This window comes from Geotrypetes seraphini, chromosome 2 (assembly GCF_902459505.1).
Source record: "Geotrypetes seraphini chromosome 2, aGeoSer1.1, whole genome shotgun sequence".
Taxonomy (NCBI): Eukaryota; Metazoa; Chordata; class Amphibia; order Gymnophiona; family Dermophiidae; genus Geotrypetes; species Geotrypetes seraphini.
Window position 1 is genome coordinate 499,645,500 of NC_047085.1, and position 24,362 is coordinate 499,669,861.

At 44.3% G+C, this 24,362-nt stretch overlaps 1 pseudogene; it reads left to right on the forward strand.

Annotated features, from left to right (window-relative positions):
* The window catches only part of LOC117354949, a 75,757-nt pseudogene that overhangs the window by 45,602 nt on the left and 5,793 nt on the right, over nt 1-24,362 (forward strand).

The following is a 24,362-nucleotide window of genomic DNA, read 5'->3' on the forward strand; positions in this document are numbered from 1 at the left end:
CCTTAGAGAGCTTCAAGAGGGAAATTGTGTGTGGGTACCCTGTTGCTGTGTGATTAGTCTATAATGGCATCTGGGCATCCGGATTCTGTTATACACTATAAGTGTTTTTCAACCTTTTTACACCTATGGACCAGCAGAAATAAAATAATTATTCTGTGGACTGGCATCGGTCCATGGACCAGCGGTTGAAGAACACTGGGCTAAGTTGTGGGCCAGACCCAATCTCCACCCCAGACCCCGCCCCCATAATAGTACTAATTGCACCTTGCACATCCCGTGCCTCATCTGGAAGCCTTCTCTCTGACGTTGCAACGTCAGAGAGAAGGCTTCCGGTTCAGGGGCAGGATGCCCGTAGGAGCCACTGCCCGTGGCTTTGTGCACTGAATCAGTTAGGAAGAGGGAGCTGGCTCAAAGATAACACTGCATCGATCTCACCGTGGTCCGGCGGTTGAAGAGCACTATTTTGGGCCTGATGCACGTGCTGGCCCTGTAGACCGGCAGGAAATTTCTGTGGACCGGCACTGGTCCATGGACCGGTGGTTGAAGAATACTGCACTATAACAGGGGTAGGCAATTCCAGTCTTCAAGAGCCACAGGCAGGTCAGGTTTTCAGGATATCCACAATAAATATGGATGAGATGGATTTGCATGCACTGCCTTCTTGAGATGCAAATCCATCTCATGTATATTTATTGTGAATATCATGAAAATCTGACCTACTTGTGGCTCTCGAGGACCGGAATTGCCTACCCCTGCACTATAACATAAGCTGGCCCTGGTGTGCCTCAACTAGGTGCCTGCAGTTATTCATTATTCAAACAAGAAGAGTTCCAGGCCTCAGTCTGGTGTTCCAGCTGCCTCTCATCATAGATTCCAATCTTCATTATGATGCTCCAGTTGCCTCTGTGTGCATTCCAAGCTTCATTTTGAAGTCACCAGAGATTTTGACTGCACTCCTGTGGGAATCCATTTGGCAACTTTTTTTTTCCATATCCGTGGAAATCTCACAGATTCTGCGGGATTCCCGCAATCCCCATTCCTATGCAGCTCTCTAATGTTGAAGGCAGCACCATACCCCTATGAGCATTGAAACGTTTTGCTCTATCTCCGTCTACTAGTAGGGGGACAACACATACTCATCTGGATTAGTGTGGCAGGATGGAAATTTAACAGGTAAAATTTAAATTCAGTCTACAGCAATTAAAATAAAAAACATAAGCAAAGAAAATTCAACAGTAATGAAACCACACAAATCCTTATATAGTTTCCACACCCTGAGAAAAGTTTGTCATCTCTTCTATCAAGATCATTTTACAGTATTGGTTCAAACCATTATCTTATAGCAGGGGTAGGGAACTCCGGTCCTCGAGAGCCGTATTCCAGTCGGGTTTTCAGGATTTCCCCAATGAATATGCATTGAAAGCAGTGCATGCACATAGATCTCATGCGTATTCATTGGGGAAATCCTGAAAACCCGACTGGAATACGGCTCTCGAGGACCGGAGTTCCCTACCCCTGTCTTATAGGGTCTGATTTCTTATGATTGTAGATTTTCTGAGGATTTAATTATCAATGTTTCATTTGTCTTTTAATTTGGTTTCAATTTATCGATGCAAGTTTAAGATGGCATAGAAGTTTTTAAAATAAATAAATAAATCTTGGCACAGCTGGATTACTGCAATTCCACTTATGTGAGATTAAGCAAAGGAAACGAGAAACGGTTGCAATTAATTCAAAATGCTGCAGCCAGATTGATTTTTGGAAAGAAAAAATTCGATCATGTTGTTGCCTCTGCTGAGGAAACTACATTGGCTTCCATTTCAATTGAGAGTTCAACTTAAATGTGCCTGTATAGTCTTTAAAATTTTACATGGACTATTTGTTCCTCTGATGCCTTTGTCTCTAAACACCATGAGATCTTCGGACATGAGAACAACTCATGAATAAGCTCTCTTTTCCATCATTGAGAGGAATCGAGTCCGTTAGTCAAATTTCACACTCCTTTCCATACTTACTAACTGCGATATGGAATGGACTCCCTCTTCAGATTAGATCGTGTTTATCTCTGCAGATCTTTTGCAAACCCTTAAAAACCGCTATGTTTCATCGCTTTTTAGGCAATAGCTCCAATGAATGTTAACGAATCTTTCTTTTTTTGTGATCTAATTATGTAAACCGAATTCAGCTCCTATTTTTAGGACATGATTCGGTATAGAAGACTAAGAATTAGATTAGAATTAGTGAAACCTGGTACTATCATTCTTTGTTTAGACACGTGCCATTACACCAGCCTTAAACCTGGCGTAACTTGGAGCACTTAAATGTGGCAAGGGCGCACATAACTCGGAGCTCTGCCCGTATCCCAGCCATGCTCTGCCCATGGAATATGTCTCCTCCCTTGTAGCTGCATATTAAAGCAGTTATGTTCAGGGCTGGCTTAACCACTGGGCCCAGTGAGGGCACTGGCTCAGAGTGCTGGTAATAATGGGTGCCAAAATCCCCAGCATCTGGTGTCTTTCTGTGTCCCTTCCGCTCCAGCGCTTCCTCCCACTTCCCGCAGATCTGAAGCTGCTCTTTCTCCTCATTTCTCTCCCCCCCCCCCCCACACACACACTTCCTGGTTTTGTAACCTATGTGTGAAATACCAGCAGTCTGCTGTGTCCCTCCTATAGGACATTGCATTAGAGAAGGTGGGACGTGACAGGAACTCAATTTTCCTGTCCCGTCCCCGCAAGTTTTGTTGCTGTCCTTGTCCCTGCCCCATTCCTGTGAGCTCTGCCTTAACCACACAAGCCTCGAACACTTATGATTTTAAAGTGTTTGAGGCTTGTGCAGATGAGGACGGTGCTTGCAGGAATGGGGCAGGGACAGGAAAAGAACTCGTCGGGACGGGATGGGAAAATGAGTCCCTGCGGGGACAGGGAAATATGTATCCCCGTGTCATTCTCTAGTGTATAGGTTATATGATGGGGGAGGGGGAGGCAGAGAGAGCGATGCCAACTGAGCAGGGTGTGGAGGGGAGGGAGCAAATGCAATGCGGGAGATGCACTGTGCAGGGGAGGGGGTGCTGGTACAAGCTGGCTCAGGGCACCATAATCCCTTGAGTTGGCCCTGCTTATAGAATAGCACTTAGGGTGTTAAGTGGTTTTACATAGCAAGTGCTACTTTTTTTTTTTTCTGCGTTTGTGAGTGCTTAGTTATAGAATTGCCCTTAAAATTTATAGAATTTCACTCTGCCTCTCTGAATTTTAAATGTCCTTCTTCAGAGGCAAGGGAATGGTGACTTGTCTACCACCTTTCTGTTGCTTTGGCATTCAAAGCGGTGGGCACTGGAGGATTGAGTGACTTGCTCAGGGTTACAAGGATTGCTCTTTCCACTTGCTGGCTGGGAGAAAACCAGGATGCTCCTGTGCTATAGGGCTATCCAGAAAAACCTAAAGTTGGAAAAAGAGTGTGAATTGAAGTTTTTCCCATGAATTTGATTGTGCTTGATCAGAAAATAGTAAATACATAAAATGTAAAGCCCATCCTGGGGTGGCTCAAAGTCACCGATTACATAAAGCTCCATTTTTTTTCTTAAAATTTGCTGTTTATTTTTGCTTAATGGAGCAAATTTCTTGGTATTATAACTTTTTATGTTTTTACACTCAGCAATGAATGATACATTGATAAAAAAGACATTTTATGCAAAAAAAAAAATCTAGTAGCATTTTATTACCCACCCTCCTTTTTACGAAGCCGCATTAAGCCTTTTTATCGCTGGCCACGGGAATTCTATGAGCGTCGGCGTTAATACCGCCGCGGCCATCTATTTTAAAAAAGCCTAATGCGGCTTCGTAAAAGGGGGGAGAGGGGTTGTAAATGAACCTCCAATATCTGCACTTTATTGTGGAAAATAATAGAAATTTAACATACTTTGCTAATAGCTGAACGCTTACACTTTGGTGTAGTCATCGTCCAATGGCATTCCAAACACTCAAGCATTCATGTCCAACTTCTCGCTGCCTAACTTAATTGGTTTTCATTGGCTTAATCGGCACAATAGTTGGTTGTGCCAATTAAAAACCAGTTAAAGTGCCTAAGGGCACCTCCTAAAATGCTGCCGATATCCCATCTACGTAGGCGCTCTATGATGCCTAATGCCATTGCAGGCATGGTTAACGCCGGAAGTGGTATTGGGCATCGTAAAAGCGCCTACGTGGATGCAATTCTCGTGGAAGTTAGGCGCCGGAAATGTCGGCCTTTAAACTCTGCCCCTACACTTCCGGCGCCCGTCCGCCACTCAGCCGTGTTTCTGTAAACGGCGCCGTTGCGTGATTGACGTGCGATCGGCAGCAATTTTCAAGACGGCTGCCGGTAAACAGTGTCGTTTACAGAATCTGGGCCTTGGTGTCTTCTTGAGATAGGATAAAGTCTGCAATGGCTGTTCAGCTCCTTGCAACAAGGCCTCGTGCTGCACGAATGGACAGGCGGTCTGCAGATCCAAACTTCCATCCTGCTGAACAGTTTGTCAACATAGCAAAGGTGGTTAACGACACAGCCGAGCGAACTGTTAAAACTGATAGCTGACTTTGCCACTAGCGTCGTCACAGACCCGGTGCAGCGTGAGACCTTGTTGCAAGGAGTTGAGCAGCATTGCAGGCTTTATCCTGTCTATCTCAAGAAGACACTGAATTGCTTAGGTGTTTGGAACGCCATTGATATCTGATTATACCAAAGTATAGTATACGTGTTTAGTCGGTGGTCTGCTTTTTGAAGCTGCATTTAGTTTCTAGCCCCTGCTTCTCCTGATCCATTTCCTTGTGGGCTTTAAAATCACCTTTGGATGAAAAACTGACATTTGTTTAAGAACTCTTATTTGTCTTGATTACATTGTAAGCTCTGGGGAACAGGGGCTGTCTTTTATGTATATCTGTACAATAGTACTTTAGATGTAGCAATGCTATGAAAATTACATGTACTGGTAGATGCAGATGGTGGGGTGTGATTGAGTGGAGTAGAATATCCTAAGAGGGGACCCGTTTGTGTTTCAGGTCCCCAAATCCAAAAACGAACTGAATGTCTACTTTTCGGAGGAGGATTGGAAGGACTTGGCAGGATGGCAGAAAGATCTTTGTAAAGATCTGATGAAGGAGAATTATGATCTGTTGGCGTCACTAGGTAAAGGGTAATTCTCATCTTACCAGCACATCCACAAGCTATCCACAATGAATATGCATGAATTTGCATATAATGGAGGCAATGCATGCAAATCAAGTTTATGCAAATTCAATGTGGATATCTTGAAAACCTGACTGGCAAGGGGGTACTCCAGGACCGAGCTGAGAAACACTGCCTTACCCGGTTAGCAGACTGAAAATTGCCACTAACCGCCTCCATCCCTAACCTAACCATTGAGGGGGTTGGTCTGTTAGTGGTGATATCATTGGGTGATCACTGGGTGATCTGTTTTTATGTTCAATAATTTTTATTGAGTTATGACCATACATATAATAAATCTTACAAAGAATATTATGCCAACATGATTAATATAAATGTACAGAATAGGAACAAAAATCAGTAAATAAGACAATGTTAAAGTTAACAATAAAAGACAATAACTACTTGAACATAAGAAAAGAGACTTAAATAACATTAATATATCTACCAACAAGCTCCCATTGCACCCCCCCTATTCCCAAATACTACTAATCAAATGCGTTTTACTTCCTGATTATAAATGCAATGAGTTCACAACAAAATTATATTCTCTGGCCTATAGCTGCTGGATAAAAGGTTCCCAGGTCATCCAAAACCTACGTTGTTGTTTGTTTGAAGGGGAGATCACCCTAGCTTCCATAAGCTTAAGAGCATGAAATGCTGCCCTCCATTGCCAAAAGGAGGGTGGATTTTCCTCTAACCAATGTTGCAAGATACATTTCTGACCCACAATAAAGGCCTTGCGACACAATCCCCTTACCCCTTTCTTAAAAGTCCCATCCTGTTGAAGAAACATCATCTGGGGAGAAGGAGAAGATCTGGGAAAGAATAACTCCAAGAAAAGCACAGATAATACCCCCCAATTTCCTAATTCGAGGACACAACTAAAAAGCATGCCCCAAAGTATTGTCCGTTTGATGACAGGGTGATCTGTTTTTAATCGCTGACAAAAGGTGTGGATCTGCTTTCTGTTTCCTTAGCGTTACGGAGCCAATGAAGAGTGTGGAACGTTGGGGGTCGTGTGACATCACAAAGCTTATGGGGTAGTAAGTGATTCATGATGGGTCTGTGATGTCACAGCACCAGCACCAATGAGCAGCAAGTGCCTAGAAGTAATGGGTAGCCATGGTGATATCCACTCAGTCAAGAAAACAAAACGTAAAATTATCATTTTAATAAGGTTTTTAAAGGATGCAGGAATCTACCCAAATGGACTTCTAAATGGGATAATCTGAAAGGGAGCCTGAGAGGTAATTTTACAACTGGGTGCCTTCATTTAGGCCTATTTTGTAACAGAACCTAAGCATCTAGGATCCACTACAGAATCCAAGTGTAACCCAGTATTGGTCTGCAGGGATATGTATATTTTACAATATTCTGTAATGTGTGTAAGGGGGAACCCCGCCCATGCCTAACCTTTCTGTATACTCCCTTACAAATGCGTATTATATAAATTAGGTATTTCCTGAATAGCTCTTAGACAGAATTTTGCACTTATGTGCTTAATGTGTACGTATAGTATATGTCATTATCTGATTTATAGAATTGTCCTTCACTTGTGTACAAGTTCAACTAAAGGCTGCTGGTTTCCTTTAGCTGTCATTTAAATCTTTCCAAAGCTGCACTAGATGGCTTTCAAGATCATTTTAAATATGGATATAGTGGTGTAGAAAGGGGATACAAGTGGATCAATTTTTTACAGCATCAAGATTTACAGAGACTACTAGGGCAGTGTTTCTCAACCTTTTCAAGCCAAGTACCCCCTAAGCCTAACAAATACCAACCGAGTACCCCTGCCCAAGCTCCGCCCCTGATCCGCCCAAACTCAACCCCTGACTCTACCCCATAATAATGGTACTAATTGTAATGCAATTTCTTCCATCCATTTTTCATATATACACAGTATAATCTTATTAATACATAATGGTAACCACAAAATTAAAAAACCCACAAAGCATACTGTACACAGAAAAAAATGTTAATTGTCATTTATATTCGGGGGGTTCAAAGAGGTCAAGGCAGATGATTTTAAAATATGCAATCAGTAACAACTATAGGAAAAATAGACAAATATAGAGTAAATATAGACAGCAGATATAAATTCTCAAAGCTGACACATTTTGATCACTAAATTGAAAATAAAATCATTTTTTCTACCTTTGTTTTCTGGTGATTTCATAAGTCTGTGGTTCTTCTTCCTTTTGACTGTGCATCCAATATTTCTTTCTTTCTTTCTGCCTCCTGCATGCTTCCTCTCCTCCAGACCTCATTCCATTCCCCAACCAACATCCCTCTCTCTCCAACTTTTTCTTCCTCTTTCCCTGCCTGCACCCCCCTCCCTGAAACCACCACCACTGATTTCTCCTTGCCTCCCTGCCGCACTCCCAAAACCGACCTTGCCACCCAACACACTCAATTCCCCCCAAATTGTTTCTTCCTCTCTCCCTGCCTGCCCCCCCCCCCACTGAAACCGCTACAGGCTCAATTCAGTTCCTCCCTGCCCCACCCCGAAGTTGATCCTGCCACCAGACACGCTCTATTCCCAACCCCAACCCCCGTCACCGCAGCTACAGCAATAGGGATGGGCCAGGCACGTGCAGTGACTGCACGCAGCCAACCCACCCACCCCCAACGTCAATTCTGACATCGGGGAGAAGGTTCCGGGCCAGCCAGGCAGCGATTGGCTGGCCCGGAACCTTCTCTCAGACATCAGAATTGACGTCAAGGGGTTAAAGCTTGTGGGATGGTGCGGCTAATGTAGCTGGGTTTTAAAAAGGTTTGGACAAGTTCCTGGAGGAAAAGTCCATAGTCTGCCGTTGAGACAGACATGGGACAGTAGCATGGAATGCTGCTACTGTCTGGGTTTTTGCCAGGTACTTGTGACTTGGATTGGCCTCTGTGTAGGCCAGATACTGGGCTAGATGGATCATTGGTCTGATCCAGTAAGGCTATTCTTATGATCTCATGTTCCAAGGTGAATTGGTTCTGACCCGGTGTCCCAGCATGGTAGAAGGGGGCATTCAATCCTTTGAGCCAGAACTGCCTAGGCATGTTATGGAGGGGTATTGGAGGAATAGCCTAGTAGTTAGTGCAGTGGTCTGAGAACCCGGAGAACTGGGTTCAATTCTTACTTCAGTTCCGTGTGATTCTGGGCAAGTCACTTACCTCTGCATTGCCTCAGGCACGAAATAAGTGCCTATATATAATATGTAACCACAGAAGGGCAATCTATCAAGTCCCACCTCTTTCCCTTAATTCATTCCTCAGCAACAGGACTGAACCTTACAGCTTTTTGGTTTAAACTTTTGTTGACAGGCTACCCAGTTATGAAACCGGACATCCTGTCAAGAATTGAAGGCGGGGAAAGGCCAACAGCAGGGAATCGATGGGGCTCTTCGGGCAAAGAGATTCCTGGGAGCTCCCACGCCGGTGAGTGATATCCGTGCAGGATCCTGGAGGAGGGAAACTGGATCCTGAGTGGAAAGATAGTAACAACTTAGCTCTGTGCACAAGAGTGCGTAGGAAGCCTTTTGGGATAGGGCACGCTGGTGATTGGGTGGGGGGTCTTAGGTTAGCTTCCCTACAGGTGAGAGGTGGGTTATGGGATGCGGGTGTCAGGTCAAAAGCGCGCCAAGACAAATGCGCACGCAGACAACTGAGCGCAATGTGGAGGTGCGCGCCGAAGAAAATGACTGTTTTAAAGGGCTCCGACCGGGGGGGGTGTGTGGGGGAATCCCCCCACTTTACTTTATACAGATCGCGCCGCGTTGTTGGGGGGTTTGGGGGGTTGTAACCCCCCACATTTTACTGAAAACTTCCCTTTTTCCCTAAAAAACAGGGAAACAGTTAAGTTTCCAGTATAATGAGGGCGGTTACAACCCCCCAAACCCCCCACAACGCCACCGCGATCTGTATTAAGTAAAGTGGGGGGGTTCCCCAACAAAACCCCCCGTCGGAGCCCCTTAAAACACTCTTTTTCTTCGGCGCGCGCTTCCATCTTGCACTCAGTTGTCGGCGCGCGCCTTTGTCTTCGGCGGTTTTGTCTATGAACCATGGGATGCATTGCGTTGTAAATTTTAATTTTATGTGGGCATTTGTGTGACTTATTGCATTTTAATTAATTTTTATTATACAATTTATAATGTATGAACTGATTTGGATATTTTTTTTTTTTAATTTGAAATGCTGCTTTTCCTCCACTGATATTAAAGTGATTTACAATACTCTAGTTGCAGGAGGTGTGATTATTTAAGTAATAATCAAAGCAAAAGACTTGTGGAGAGTGATGTCCAAGATGAAGGCTTTATTGAAACAACTTAATAATCCACATAAAAATGTCTAGGACCTGATACACTGGAAACATTCGGACCCAACACGGTCCATGTTTCAACACTATTTTCTTCCTCAGGGGTCCTATGGATAGAAATATGTAGTGAGTGAGTTTGAAATGATATGTAGTTAGATCCAAGTGACAAGAAAGGTATTGAAAATATTATAGTGACTGGTGCCATCATACATAATTGTGCAAGGAGACTAGTGATCTTTTTTATCGAGAAAAGCATAGTGTTGGTGGAAACATAAAGCATTACATTACATTAGTAATTTCTATTCCGCCATTATCTTGCGGTTCAAGGCGTATTACATACGATTGTCATGATAATGCAAAATACAAAAAGTGAATTCCATGAGAATTGTCAAGATATTAGGAGATACGTAAGGAGTGGTTTGAACATTTTTGATTTACTAAGAAGTAGATTGCAATTTAGGTGATGCTTGGGGGGGGGGGGAATCTGTTTTTGTTATATAGGTTTTATGTGTTTTTTTGAAAAGTAGGGTTTTTTGTTTCTTTTTTGAAGGTTTTGTAGTCTGTGTTCGAAAATAGCAGATCGGTGAACTGTCTGTCCAGTTTTGCTGCTCTGGTGGCCATTAGGTTGTCATACATTTGTCTTCGTTTGACATTTTTGGTTGGCGAGTGTATGAATGGTGCGTGGGTTCTCCTGTGTCTGATAGAGGTGGATTGAGTTAGTTGGTTGTTCCAGCAGGTTGGCCTGTCTCCGTTTATGGCTTTAAATAGTAGGCAGTGGAATTTGAAGTGCACTCTTGCTTGTATAGGGAGCCAGTGAGAGTTGTGATATGCCTCTGTGATGTGGTCATATTTTTTCAGCGAGTAGATGAGTCTTAAGGCTGTACTTTGTATTATTTTGTAGTTGTTTTATCATGGTTGCTGGGCAGGGGAGATATAGTATGTTGCAATAGTCTATTATGCCTAGGATGAGAGATTGTACCAAAAGCACACCTAATCATAAGTGCAAAATACCAAGGAGAAGGAAGATTGTGATGCAAAATGTATGTATATATTCTGTGCATGAAAACCAAGCCTTCATCTTGCACATCAACTCTCCACAAGTCTTTTGCTTATGGTTAGTTTTCCTTTTGTGGAGGAACTAGGGTCAACTTTCTTGTTTGGTTTGTATAAGTAAAAATGAAATGAAAACTGAATGGAGGTACAGCGCCCCATAACGAATGCTTCCACTGACTTGATTACCAGCACGCCTGCCTGTAGGTAATTCTGGGCGAAAAACTATAGTGACTGGGCAGGTGAGAACCTCCAGCTGTTTCAGGGGTAATAGAGCATATTGGATTGGATTTTTAGTAGCGGGTTAAAGTTCTGTGGGTGATGTTATCAATGTGGGATTTCTTTTTTCTCCTTTTAGTGCCATTTTTCAAAATTACTCGATTTCTTCCTTTTTGATATTTCCTCCCACCCTCTAACTCATTTGACTGACTGATTTTAGTGACAGACCTCTACTGGGAACCTGGGTTCTTCTACAATCCTGTCCCTAGGTGTTACCGTTGTTTTAATGACTAGGACTCCCCTCCCCACCCAGTCCCAGCTGATCAACAGAGAAGAAGCTCTTAAGCTAGGAACCGATCCCCAGTCTTCTGCTTGGCAGCGCTTAATCACTGAGCTGGGTCCACGTCTTTAGTATTTGTAAAATTGTGGTATTTTTGTACAAATCTTGGCTGCTGAATTTCTGCTTGGTTTGGCAGCCTTGGGTAAAACTGTGCTCTGTTTTAAAATAGCGTAGACTCAACACTTTGCAGAAGAGAGATGTTTGTTTAAGTCCTGCAAGCCTGGCATATAGGCCAGTATTACAATTGATGCAAATAGTCAAATACATTGTGTACATATAACCTGCAGCATATTTTGCAATTGTTCCCTTTTCCTTAAATCTGGCTCATGGGCTTAATTTGCAGAAAACAGCCGTGGAGAATGACATGGTGACAGAATTCATCAACGTTCCCGTCCGTTGGGAAACCATCCCGTGTCATTCGTTAGTGTCTATCTCAACCTCAGTCCTTCTACTCTAGCATTCTTGAGGGTCAGTGGCTGAGCCCATTCATACTCTTATTATGTGAGCCAAGAATAGGATAATGAACCCATTGTGACATCACTGATGAGGTTGGCTCTTATTGGTGGAATGAGACATTATGACATCACAATATCTACTCTGTCATTCTTTAGTGTCTCTCTCAACCTCAGTCCTTCTACACCAGCATTCTTCCATGCAAGGCTTGAGGGTCAGTAGCTGAGTCCATTCATACTCTGGTTCTTCCTTCTCTCCTTAAAGAATGACAGGGGGATGGGAACGGTGATGAATTCTGTCACCATGTCATTCTCTAACAGCCAGATCTAGTAAACTGATCTTCTTCTTCTGCTTAAATCCTTTTTATTAACTTTTATAAGTGTACAAAAATAGTTTAAACAAATTCTCAATGCAAACGGTGTTCAGACTTGCACTTCCGCACCCATGAATATAGAACACGATACAGGTATTATGTATGTGCGCAAATAAGTAGGATTTAGTATGAACATAGTACATGATACTAGTATTAAAAGTGTATGTACATAGGATGATTGATTATGGTATAAATGCGTCTGCATTGAAAACCATCTCAGAAAACACTGTATTGTAACACCCTTACAGAAGCTCATGTAAACCAATCTGAATGGTGACGGGATAATCGCGCGCCAGACGCCAGCGCGCCGAAAATCCAGCGCTGATAATTTGGCGCAAGACAGAAGCGCGCGGGGGAAAAAATAATTTTTAAAGAGCTCTGACTGGGGGTTTGGGGTGGCAACCCCCCCCACTTTATTGGTTAGTGTTCGCGCTGCCGTTGCGGTGGGGTGTGGGGAGGGTGAAACCCCCCACATTATAGAGAAAACGGAACTTTTCCCAAAAAAAAATCAGAAAAAGTTCCGTTTTCGCTATAATGGAGGTTTCTAACCCCCCCCCCGAGCCCCCCTCCAACAGCAGCGCAAACACTAACCAATAAAGTGGGGGGGTTGCCACCCCAAACCCCCCGTCGGAGCTCTTTAAAAATTACTTTTTCCCCTGCGCGCTTCTGTCTTGTGCCGAATTGTCAGCGCTGGATTGTCAGCGCACTGGTGTCTTGCGCGCCACTGACTATGAACCAGTCTGAATTGACTCCCCAGTCATCAGTAGAGGTATTGAAGCTTTCAATAAACAACAATACGCTTGTACAATAAATGGATAGTTTCCTGCCTGCTTTTAAAATAATACTTTGGTGGAGAAAACCATTGATTATCTGTACTCTTCCCATTCACAGGATATCCTCTTCTGAGACCTGACATTCTGCTAAAAATTAGGCAAGGGGAAAAGCTGAATTTCAGGGACCAGCCAGAGGTGAAGGAGGAAGAAATGCCAGAGAGATCGTGCACAGGTTGGCAAATGTTTCATTTAAGTACCTCACGGGACGTGTCGAAGTGGAAGATGATATTTTCTTTCTCAAGGGACCCTCGGCCACAAGAGGGCACCCGCTCAAACTCAGGGGCGGAAAATTTCATGGCGACACCAGAAAGTATTTCTTCACAGAGAAAGTGGTTGATCATTGGAACAAGCTTCCAGTGCAGGTGATCGAGGCAGACAGCGTGCCAGACTTTAAGAATAAATGGGATACCCATGTGGGATCCCTACGAGGGTCAAGATAAGGAAATTGGGTCATTAGGGCATAGACAGGGGGTGGGTAAGCAGAGTGGGCAGACTTGATGGGCTGTAGCCCTTTTCTGCCGTCATCTTCTATGTTTCTATGCTACTCGGAGGAGAGGGAAACAAGATATCTGGGCAGGCTAGGGTATGGAGAGGGGAGCACAAAAATAGGATGAGAGACTTGACCCTAAATTGTGTCTTTGATTGCTGCCCAATAAATCAAGCAAGGGGAAGAAAAGACGGTCAAGTGGTATATCATGGCAGTGTGTTAATGTCATAAGCATGGTGCTGTAAAGACATTGAGATGCCAACATTAGGTCAGTGGTGAGAGCATCTTGCTTTTATTGTGTGTATGGAGAAACGGATGGATAGTCAATACCAGAGATAGTTTCAAGTTTCAAGTTTTATTAATGCTTGATAAATCGCCTATTTAATTTCCTAAGCGATGTACAATACAAATTAAAATATAACAACTAATACAATAATAAATAAAAGACAAACTAAAAAAGACAATACACAAATAGGGAAGGAAAAAAAGGGAGAAGTTACAATTTCTTTTCAGGAGTTGAAGAACATATGAAGGAAAATAACATAAGGGGAATAGGACTTTAAAATAGCAAGTTAAAAAGAAATTTTGGTTGAGAAAATCATAGATTAAAAGCATCTTTGAAGAGATAAGTTTTTAAGGATTTTAAAGGAGACAAGGTCTTTTTCGTTTCTAATGATACTGTAATGATGCAAGAGAATGGTCTAAATAGCAGCAGTATTGCTGGGGGGGGGGTCAGGTAAAGGGGTCTATGGGGGGTGTCTTAATTTAGTTCGGAAAATTGTGTTTGATTGTAAAGAGATTTTTGTTGTCCTCTTTGTTCTAAGATGTTCGATAGAAGCTTCAAAAATGAAGAGAAAATAAGTCTCAAAAGCTTTCTTTGTCACGAAGGAGTATAAATGATGCCAATAAATGTAGTTCTTCCATAAACTTGACTCCAGAATAGCTGAGACGTCTAGCGCAGTTTGGACAAATTGAATATTCTCCACTTCAGTTGTAGGAGTTGCTGTACAGTGAGAGGCTAGAGAAACTGGGCCTCTTGTCCCTTGAAGAGAAGAGCCTGAGAAGGGGACATGATCGAAACATTCAAGATAACGCGCTAGCCAAAAATTACCACCTGCTTAAAAGGAGGCAGTAGCGGCCAGCGCACGGGGCAAGGCCCTAACGCACCTTTATAAAATGAGCCCTTAGTAGGGAAAGAGAGATTGTTCATCTTCTCCAAGGCGGAGCAAACGAGCGGGCACTCTCTAAAGTTAAGAGGATAGATTCCGTACAAACGTAAGGCAGTTCTTCTTCACCCAGAGAGTGCTAGAAAACTGGAACGCTCTTCCGGAGGCTGTTTATAGGGGAAAACACCCTCCAGGGATTCAAGACAAAGTTAGACAAGTTCCTGCTGAGCCAGAACGTTTGAAGGTAAGGCTAGACTCAAATAGGGCACTGGTCTTTGATCTAAGGGCTGCCGCGTGAGTGGACTACTGGTCTGACCCAGCAGCGGCAATTCTTATCTTCTTATGTAGGTAAATAATACATGCTCTGCGTAGGAGGTAAATTAGTCTGGAAATTTAAGATCTGATGTCAAAATGTGCTGGAGCAAATCTGTAGGAGAAGCTAACCTAGCGATTTGGAAAATTTTAACAACCTGAGATTTCAAACTTTGTATTAGAGTTTTCCAGATTTTCAATTTTCTTGTTCAGCATAATCCTTGTAGTTTACAGTTTACTTGGACTCACTTTACTGCTTCTACTAACTTATAGATCTAAGTGGTTTACAAATTTACAATGCCATAGGTAAAAAAAATTAAAATAGAGGAAAAAGAGCTATAGAATGATGATAGGAAAAAGACGGCACTCCATCAAGGTATACAAAACCATTAAAGAAGTCGGAGAGAAGAAAGTTTAGGGTGAATATGGGGAGAGGACAAGTGGCAAGGAGGATAGGAATAGAGAAGAGGATAATGGTTAAAGAAGGGTAAAAAAAAAGAACTAGTGGCAGACAACAGTATTTTGGACAGATTGTTGATGTAAAATCTATCTGGCTTCTGTGCCTTGCTCGTAGATTTGATCACGTATCGCTGCTACTTCAAAAAATACCACATGGCTACTGGTAGAACAGTGCATAATTTTCAAACTATTCACAGTCACTTTTTTAATATTTAAACAGTTTTATTGAACAAATCTTTAGATTGTCAGACATTGTTCAGTAGTTTGCCCTCAACCCCAATCAAACTCCATCAAGTAATAGTATACTCGATATATGTGTGGTCAAACCACAAACACAACAGTGCAGCAATTATAAGCCAAGGAACTATACCTTCTGTCTTCTTCCTTAATTAAACTAACCAACCACCACCAATGGCCTAGTGTTGCTCACACTCACTTTTAAAGCCTTCAGGTTGGGTTTACCTCCGTATTTAGCTAATCTGACCATACTCTATTCTCCAACACGCCTGCTTTGTTTGATAAATGACTGTCGCCTTGTACTTCCAGACCCAGGCTTGCTCAGCTTGAGTCCTCCAGACATCGCACCTTTTATTTTGCTGCACCTTTTTTCTGGAATTCTCTCCTCCTTGTTTAAATCTTTATTAATTTTCCAAAGTTAACAAAAATGCAGTACAGTATCTACATAAACAACATTATTCATATACTAGTCTTATAGCCCGTTACATTAACGGGTGCTAGAATATATGTGTGTGTGTCTGTCTTTATTTCTTTCTCTCTCTCTCCTTAGCCGCTTTCTTTCTTTCTGTCTTTCTTTTTCCTTGGCTGTCCATCACCACCCCTTGCCTGCTCCCCCTGTCCATTCTCCCTTCCTTTTACCTCCCCTGTGTCCACCACCACCCCTTCACTGCTCTCCTTATGCAGCAGCAGCCCTTCTCCCTTTGTTTTACCTCCCCCTGTCCAGCAGCACCTCTTTCCTTCTCCCCCTGTCCAGCAGTAGGCGTCCCTTACTTTTTCTCTCCCCCTCCTTCTTATCCCTATGATACACTTACCTTGCTCTGCCCCTGATCAGAGGTTCCTGACAGCCGCCCAGTTGCACCCATTGGAAAAGTTCCCTCTGCCGCATCCCGCACCCCTCCTGACGCGACTCCGCTGTCTTTCTTTCTGTCTGTCTCTGTCCCTGACCCCCTTTGTCTTTCTGTGTATCTCCCTGCCCCTGTGTCTTTCTTCTTTTCTTTCTGTCTCTCTTCCTCCCTCTGTCTGTCTGTCCAAAGCAGCATTCCCTCCCCCTCCATTTCCCTCCCCCCACACCAGTTCCTTGCAGCAGCATTAGCGTTTCCTCTACCCCCCTTTCCCTTCCTGCAGTACAGACTACGAACCTGGCGATTCCAGCGTGTGCAGCAGTCTTCACACGCTGCTTCGGGTCCTTCTACTGGCCTGATTTACTCTGGCACGTCACTGATGACATCATCAGAGATGCATCATAGAAACCTTCAAAATCCTGAGGGGCATAGAGAAAGTGGACAGGGACAGATTTTTCAGACTGTGGGGAACCACTAACACAAGGGGTCACTCGGAAAAATTGAGAGGGGACAGGTTTAGAACAAATGCTTGGAGGTTCTTTTTTACCCAGAGGGTGGTGGACACATGGAACGCGCTTCCGGAGGTTGTGATAGCCCAGAGCACATTGCAGGGTTTCAAGGAAGGTTTAGACAAGTTCCTAAAAGAAAAGGGGATTGAGGGTTACAGATAAAAAAGAAGAGGTAGGTTACAGAAACGGACAGGAACCACATTACAGGTCATAAACCTGACGGGCCGCCGCGAGAGCGGACCGCTGGGCGCGATGGACCAATGGTCTGACCCAGTGGTGGCAATTTCTTATGTTCTTATGTCTATAGAGGCAACACTGTTAGACTGAAGAAAAGAGTTGAATTGTGTCTTTCTAAATGTTCAGCAGACGATGCCAGGTTGAACCATTCTGGGATTTCCTTCCCCGCATGCAGTAAAGTAAAACCAGATCTGGCTCGACTGGGTCTGTTTTGGCATGAAGACTCCGGGAAATACCAGTTTCAAGCATGGATCAATCTGCCCATTGCATTGCTTTATCTATTTAGGCTCCATACACTCCCTTTTGCCCTCTGAAAAATTGTTTGAAGGATCAGCATGTGAAAACCATCTTTTAGCGCTGATAAATACCAGAAAATGTTGCGAGGGTCCCAAAACTCCCTAGTTCATATCGTCTGAAGTGCTGTTGCTCGCACTTGCTGAAGACTAATGGGCCATCTTTTCCATCCTGGCACAGGTCACACAGCAGCCAGGCCAGACATCCTGCTAAAGACAGAGCCAAAGAAGTTTCGGGGAGTCCGGGAGGAGCAGAGAGAAGCCTCCGGGAGCTCTTGCAGAGGTGAGGTGGTTTTTCTCCTGCAAAACCATAACACTAACCAGTTTCCAAAGACTTCTGAAAGGGGAAAGGCCAGGCAAGCGCTTGTGCAGCTCAAAACAAGTGGGGTTCAAACTAATTCATACGTTTCACATTTTGGAAAAAAAAAAAAAAAGTTCCATGCATTGTTTGAATGAGAAATTTTTAATTTAATTTTCAAATATTTGCGATTCAATTTCCTGAAATTTCAGAATGGGAAAAAAATAATCTTTGAGCAAAAGATGTACCATTTCAAAACCATACAAAGCAGAGTTTTGGTTTACCTTTGTCCCAAAACCTTCAATCTAGTCCTAAGCCTATAACTGGAATCTAAATGAAAGCTAGGACTAGTCACATTGAAAACATAGTAGATGACGGCAGATAAAGACCCGAATGGTCCATTCAATCTGCCCAACCTGAATCAATTTAAAATTTTTTCTTCTTAGCTATTTCTGGGCAAGAATCCAAAGCTCTACCTGGTACTGTGCTTGGGTTCCAACTGCCGAAATCTCTGTCAAAACCTACTCCAGTCCATCTACGTCCTCCCCCAAACAGCCATATACAGACACAGACCGTGCAAGTCTGCCCAGTACTGGCCTTAGTTCAATATTTAATACTAGTCTTTAAGCCCGTTACATTAACGGGTGCTAGAACATATGTGTGTGTGTCTGTCTTTCTTTTTCTCTCTCTCCTTAGCCGCTTTCTTTCTTTCTGCCTTTCTTTTTCCTTGGCTGTCCATCACCACCCCTTGCCTGCTCCCCCTGTCCATTTTCCCTTCCTTTTACCTCCACTGTGTTCACCACCACCCCTTCACTGCTCTCCTTGTGCAGCAGCAGCCCTTCTCCCTTTGTTTTACCTCCCCCCTGTCCAGCAGCACCTCTTTCCTTCTCCCCCTGTCCAACATTAGTCCTCCATTCCTTTTTCTTCACCTCCCCTGTCCATCAGCATCTCTTTCCTTCTCCACCTGTCCAGCAGTAGGCATCCCTTCCTTTTTTATCCTCCCTCTTCCTTCTTATCCCTATGATACTCTTACCTTGCTCTGCCCCTGATCAGAGGTTCCCGACAGCCGCCCAGTTGCACCCATTGGAAAAGTTCCCACTGCCGCATCCCTCCTGATGCGGCTCCCGCTGTCCTTTCTGTCTGTCTCTGTCCCTGGTCCCCTTTGCCTGTCTGTCTTTCTGTGTATCTCCCTGCCCCTGTGTCTTTCTTCTTTTCTTTCTGTCTCCCTTCCTCCCTCTGTCTGTCTGTCCAAAGCAGCATTCCATCCCCCTCCATTTCCCTCCCCCCACACCAGTTCCCTGTGCACCTGCCCCTGTGTCTTTCTTATTTTCTTTGTGTTTCCCTTCCTTTCTCTGTCTGTCTGTCCAAAGCAGCATTCCCTTCCCCCCCCACCAGTTCCCTGTGCAACAGCATTAGCGTTTCCTCTACCCCCTCCCCCTTTCCCTTCCCGCGGTCCGGACTACAAAGGTGGTGATTCCAGCAGCGCTTGCATCAGTCTCCACACGCTGCTTCGGGCCCTTCTACTGCCCTGATTTACTCTGGCACGTCCCTGATGACATCATCAGAGACGCGGCAGAGCAAATCAGGGCAGTAGAAGGGCCCGAAGCAGCGTGTGAAGACTGATGCACACGCTGCTGGAATCGCCATTCGGGCCCGCGGGAAGAGAAGGGGGTGGGTGGCAAAGGAGGAACGGAGATTGTCGTCTGGCTGCGGTTCGGCTTGTGGAGGCGATAGGCTGGTGACGTATTAGCGCACATGCGCACTCCTTCAGCCACAGACCTACAGCGCACAGAACACGCAAATAGGAGTGCGCATGCGCGGCTAGCTCTTTATTACATTAGATAATTTTCTGATTCTAGTCTGTGAAGGCAGAACTGAAACTTGTAAGGTGCTAAATGTAAGCGGAGCAGTCTCGCAACTATATACTGCATTCCAGTCATGTAGCACTATATGAGAAGAGAACAGCCCGAAGTGTAATAGTTTTTTTAGCACTCTAGGGTCGGTTAAATAGAGAACACTTTCCCTGCCTACACAGATTTAAGTTCTAAGCTCCATAGACTACTGACATGCAACAGACACAAGGCCCAAGGTTTATGCATATAGAAATAAATTTATTTTAGCAGCAAGTAAAGTACTGGAATAAAAAAGGCAACTAAGATGGAAAAGTTATGCACAAATGCTAGGTCACGTGCAGAAAAATAACTTGCCCTTATTAAAAGGGCTTCAAAGTAAACACACGCTTAGGCCCAGAATGCAAAGGCCAATAGCTGTAAAGAGCTAGTTTTATGCAACCTGATGATGATGTCTTCTCCTGGAGAGATGCCAGAGGAGGCCAACAGGAGCTCTGAAGGGTCTGTTGGGGCAGAAGTTTCCCCAGCAGTGTAGGAAGAGTAAAGGAAGTGGGCGAAGTTTGACGAGCTAGGAAACATTAGAGGATATTAGCTGGGGGTCAGATGAGGTCACCAGATAACCTTCGGACCACAGAGGTGCCTCTTATATAGAGTTTCTGGCTATAGCACATGGTCTCCAGGCTAGCATAAACGTTACCCCTTGTTCTGGGCTAGAGAATGACAAGGGGCAAAAATTTGTCCCTGTCCTCGCCCCGTCCCCGCAAACAATCTGATCCCGTCCACACAAACCATCTCTCTTCTGTGTTCCTATTTTCCCCATTTCGAATATCTCCTCTCTATATCTGTATATTCCCTCCTGTGTCTGGCATTGCCCACCCTGTGTCCATACACTATCCCCATGTATGGTGTTTCCTCGAAAATAAGACAGTGTCTTATATTAATTTTAGGCCCAAAAACGCACTAGGTCTTATTTTCAGGTTATGTACATGATCAACTCTCCCTTCCTCTCCTTCACCTTAATTCTTCCTCTTTCCTTTCTCTCCCCCACATGTGCAGTATCTTTCCTCCCCTACCTTCCTCCCATTCCTCGTGCAGCAGGACCTTTTACCCAGCTTCTATCCTTCCCTCCCATCCCTTGTGCAGCAGAACCCTTGAGCGAGCAACCCCTCTCCTCCCGAGCACCCGCCCCCCCACCCCGCAGCCGAACCTCTATCCTTCCCTCCCTCCCATGGGAGCCCTACATACCTCCCTAAGCAGCTTCAGGCCGGCAGCACTCTAAAAGAGGTTGCTTCGGCCTTGTCCTCCCGTGAATTCACTCTGCCGCGTGATTAGAATATTTCAGATTTGAAATATGTATCCTGCTACAGCTGGTGTTAGATATAACTGGAGACCACAAAGCCCAGGCTGTGCTTCTTTAGCTTCCAGCTAGCTCAGGACTCTCTCTGACCAGGGGGCAGTTGCCCTAGTTGCACTCCCCTAACACTATCCTACCATGTGTGATTGAAGTATTTCTGTGTAGCATTCTGTAGTAATTTGGTTTGTTCAGTTTTCACGATAATGGAGGGGATATTTGAGAAGGGGAGGGGAGACAGGGGTTTTGTTGGTCCGTGCTCTGTATTATTTGTGTTTATAAAATGACAATTGTACAGAATATTGTTTCTTTTTTATACTTTAATAAAATAAATTTAATATAAAATTATAACTATTTGAGGCTTATGCGGATAGGATCAGACAGTTTGTGGGGCGAGGACGGGAACCGAGCTTGTGGGGATGGAGACCGAGCTCAAGTGGATGGGATGGGATGGGGACTGAGCTCACGGGGACGGGGTGAGAACAGTGATAAATTTTTTTCCCCGCATCATGCTCTAATTTTTTCCCCGCATCATGCTGATATTGGCTAGTGTTTAAAGAAATGTTAAGAAGGGCCATTTGGTGAATATTGCCTCCCAAGTAAGTAACTTATATTCAGCAATAGCCCCTATCTGAATACTGGCACTGAACATCTGGATCTGAGAAGACCAAAGAAACCCAAATAGGAGCAACATTCATGCTACCGATCCCAGGGAAAAAAAATCCCAGATTATTTCTTTTTGTCTATTTGTATACCTGCCGGCCTTGAACTTGTGACTCTTACCTTCAGAGGCAGCTATGAGTACCTACCAGGCAGAGCCATTCTGGTCACAAAATAAACTTTCCACTGCCCAAGGAAACTGATTTAATAAACATCTTGCTTTATTGATTTCATCTTTTTCCTTCTACCCCCTCCCCTAAAAAAAAAAAAAAAAGTAATTTACTCAAAATAGAAAAGGATGGGATAAGGTTAGAGTGATATTTTGTTCTTGGAGGCCAAGAAAAGATGTGTAGTGTAACTTCTTTTCTATATGTGCAGGCTCTCCCACTGCCCAGCCTGACATTGTGCCGAAGACCGAGCGAGACAAAGAGTCATGCAGCTGGAGGCACCAGGACTCTGAGGAAGAAGACCAGTGGAGCTGGGGTCAGCAGAACTCCGAGGAGGAGGACGAGGAAGATGATGATGAAGCTCCTGAGAATCCAAGCATAGGTGAGTGAGGAGCAGAAACTTCCTAGCAGCTTGCTTGCTCTGGCATTGCTGGCTTAGCAGGAGCGTGCATTCATATAGTACTAGCGTGTAGTAATGGCAGTTAGCATAGCTGGGTTTGAAAAAGGTTTGGACAAGTTCCTGGAAGAAAAATCAATAGATAAGACACGGTTGGAATCAGGATACTTGGCTAGATGGACCATTGGTCTGGCCCAATATGACTATTCTTATGCTGTAATACACTCGGCCAAAGGATAAGTTGCCTGACGCACAGCTAAACTGCTTTGTAATATTCTTCACACAGTTTTCGTAACTGAAATATTTGGATTAAAAAAAAAGTTGATCTGGTTCAGCTCTCTGTGACTCTGGGCAAGTCACTTAACCCTCTATTGCAGTGTCTTGCAAACTTTTTCGAGCCGGGGAACACTAAACCTAGTGTCCCCCACGGCTCGAGTCGCCCAGATGTGCGCTGGCGTCGGTGTGATGACATCATGCGCATGCATGACGTCAGCGCATCCACTAATAATAATAACTTAATTCTTATATACCGCCACACCATATAGTTCTAGGCGGTTCACAACAAAGAGGACTGTGCAATCAGTGAAAAAAATACAATTAACATGGAAATACATTCAGGAAAGGTCAAAATTATAACTTTACATTACGATAGAATATCGGTTTACAAATTTGCCAGATAAATCAGTTTCCAACAACTTCCTAAAAGACAAATAAGATTGAGCCTGAGAAATAATGGTACACAACCAAGAACTTCATTTTGCCTGCTTGAAATGCAAAGGATTTATCGAGAAATCTCTCTTATAACGACAAGATTTTATAGCCGGATAAGCAAGCAAATGAGTTCTTCGGGTAAATCTTGTTCGGTTTACATCATACAAAACGTGAGGATAGGTAAGCTGGAGCCAAACCAAATACAACCAAATTTAAATGGGCCTTCAAACGAGCCTTGCGCTGACAGAAAGACCCGCGTTGGAGAAAAGGGCCGGCAGAGAGAAGAGGTGCTAGCGTCGGGGAAATTGCTTACGGGATGTGCCTCTCTTCACGAGAGGCACGTCCTGTAGACCAGTGTTTTTTAACCTTTTTACACCTATGGACCGGCAGAAATAAAATAATTATTCTGTGGACCGGCATCGGTCCGTGGACTAGCCGTTGAAGGACACTGGGCTAAGTCGTGGGACAGACCCCGCCCATCTCTACCCAATCTCCACCCCAGACCCCGCCCCCCATAATAGTACTAATTGCACCTTGCACGTCCCTTGCCTCATCTGGAAGCGTTCCTTCTGACGTTGCAACGCCGCATTGATCGCACCGTGGACCAGCAGTTGAAGAACACTGTTTTGGGCCTGATGCACATGCTGGCCCTGTGGACCGGCAGGAAATTTCTGTGGACCGGTGGTTGAAGAACACTGCTGTAGACCATTATCCGGCTCCGGCACCTCTTCTGTTCCCCAGTGTACCGAGGCATACTGGTGTGTCATGGCACACAGTTTGCGATACACTGCTCTATTGCCTCAGTTACAAAATACGTAAATACCTGTATTATACAGTGGTGCCTCACACAACGAACTTAATCCGTTCCAGGAGCAAGTTTGTTATGTGAAACGTTCGTTGTGTGAAACGCGTTTTCCCATAAGAATACCTGTAAAACAAAATAATTCGTTCTGCAGCCCTACATTTCCCTCCCTCCACCTCACCTCACATGCAGAGCCTGCCAGCCTTCTCCCTCACCCAGCCGCACGATCTCAAAAAGCTGTGCACGCGCAGCTGCTGGAGTTGATCAATGTTCTCCTCTCCTCCAACTTCCGGTTTCCGGTTGCGTCAGAGGAGAAGATTGAACAACAGAGCATGCGCGCATGTGCTGCTCCCTGAAAGCGTGTGGCTGGCCGAAAAAGAAAGCCGGAAAACTCGGTTTTTAAGGTAAGGTGGAGGGAGATGATGGAACACTGCATTATTAGAAAGCGGCGAGAGTAGTTCCGCCCCCCCCGGGCCCCTCGGGCAACTTCGTTGTGTGAAACGAAGTTTGTTATAGGGAGCAAGACAAAAAGTTCGTTATGCGCAGCGTTCGCTGTGCGAGGCGTCCGTTATGCGAGGCACCACTGTAATATGTAAACCGCTTTGAGTAGAACCACAGTCTCATCCCCTTTTCCTTTGTCTGTAGCCGGGTTGTGGCACAGGAAACATAACATAAAATCAATTTCTAGACAGCATTGCCTTTAAAGTTCCACGCAGTTTACAAAAGATTAATTAAAAATACAGTGATACCGTGGTTTGTGAGCATAATTCGTTCCAGAAGCATGCTCTTAAACCAAAGCGCTCGTCTATCA